Raw genomic sequence first — 1,787 nt, 5'->3', positions numbered from 1 at the left:
ATAATCCAGAAAATTCCAGCCTATCGATCTTTATATTTAGGAAAACATCTAATAAATTTGGAAATGAATTTTTCGTTCGCCGACAGTTGCCTGTTACTATTTAACCCTCTATGCTTTAATGTCGCTGGTCACTGTGACTTTCCCAGGATTTATATAGGTTTTGTAGTAGCATTTAGTCAGACTACAGTAATTTAACTAATGGGAAACCTCTATAGTTGTCGTAAATTAATAATAATCATTTATCAAATAATACATTAGCAAACAAATGCAACATTTTATGTTACGACTTTTCGGGTAGGCCGTTCTGTTTGTTTACAACCCCAATGGTTCAAAATACACAATACTTTTAATATATAAGTGACTAAGTATGCTCTAATATATGGTCCTCAATGAAAATTATTGTTTTTTTTTGTTAATTTGTCCATAATGAATAAGATTCCTTACTGTTGATCTTTATATTAAGAAAAACATCTAAACAAATTGGTATTGTGTTTTCGTTCAGATAAAGTTTCCAGATACTATTTCCTAGTTATCAATTAATGTAGGTGGTTATTTTAATTCGCGGCTACCAGGGGCTTTCTCCCATTATACAATATAAATGTACTCACTAACTATTCTCTGGTATCTGTTCTTCAAGTAAAATTACCTATTTTTTTGTTTAATTAGTCCATAATTCACAAAATTCCTTCAGGTCGATCTTTATATTTAGAAAAACATCTAATCAATTTGGAATTTAATTTTTCGTTCACCTACAGTTACCTGCTATTATTTCATTGTTATATTTTATGTCGCTGGTCATTACAATTTTCCAAGAATTTAAACAGCTAAACAGCAAGTAGCATCTTGTTAGAGTACAGGAATTTACCTATGGAGAACCTCGATAGCTGCCGAAAATTATTAATGATTATATATGTAATTTAAAATAATGAATTATATACCATTTCTTATGTTACGTCTTTGGCGGGTAGGCCGTTCTGCGGGTTTACAACCGAATTGTTTAAAAATCACACTATTTTAAATGTATGAGTCACTAGTATGCTCTGATATATGTTCTGCAATGAAAATAAAGATTGTTTTGTTGTTAATTACTCCATAAATGTGTAATGTGTTAATTCAGTCTAAAATCTTTTTGCAACGTTTGCAATCTTTTTGCAATGCGATATACGTAGCTGGAAACTACCTAATATTTAAAAATAATAGTTACAACATTCTATTAATATATAATGTTTAAATAAATATCACACAAAGTCTGTATATCTGTTTTTAGATGTCTTATAAATCTTCTTTTAAAATAGTATTAATGATGTTTGTGAATCTTGAGTAAAAATTATGTTAATTATTATTAATCTAATTGTTATTATTTTAAGTAAAAGAATTGCAAGTATTCGCATAACCACGGGATCTCTGTTTGTGTATGAATGCACGGATTTGTTTTTGTTATGAGAGGGACGCCTTAGAAAGCATGGTGTAGGCCACCTGTGGCTCGCATCCGATCCCACGATCGTCGTCGCCCCTAAATCAACACAACAGGTATTTAGTATTTACGATTATAATAAGTAATATTTCTTTTATAATAATATTGCAGCAGGTGGTGTAGTGGTAGGACACTCGCCTGGCGTTCCGCGAGCGCTATGTCATGGGTTCGTATCCTGACCGGGGAGGATTTACTGGGCGCAATTCCTTAACTGTAGCCTCTGTTTAACGCAACAGTAAAATGTGTACTTGGATGAAAAAACGATTCTTCGCGGCGGGGATCGTATTCCAGGGACCTGCCCGAAACGCTACTC

At 32.6% G+C, this 1,787-nt stretch overlaps 1 long non-coding RNA gene across 1 annotated transcript in view; it reads left to right on the top strand.

Annotated features, from left to right (window-relative positions):
• The first annotated feature begins 1,428 nt into the window (after positions 1-1,428).
• The window catches only part of LOC138358856 (uncharacterized), an 8,718-nt gene continuing 8,359 nt past the window's right edge, over positions 1,429-1,787 (top strand). Inside the window, exon 1 of the long non-coding RNA XR_011225594.1 lies at positions 1,429-1,530. This is a non-coding gene — a long non-coding RNA (uncharacterized lncRNA). The remainder of the gene's footprint in view (positions 1,531-1,787) is intronic.

This window comes from Procambarus clarkii, chromosome 87 (genome assembly GCF_040958095.1).
Source record: "Procambarus clarkii isolate CNS0578487 chromosome 87, FALCON_Pclarkii_2.0, whole genome shotgun sequence".
Taxonomy (NCBI): Eukaryota; Metazoa; Arthropoda; class Malacostraca; order Decapoda; family Cambaridae; genus Procambarus; species Procambarus clarkii.
This window is presented reverse-complemented; position numbering and strand designations above follow the sequence as displayed.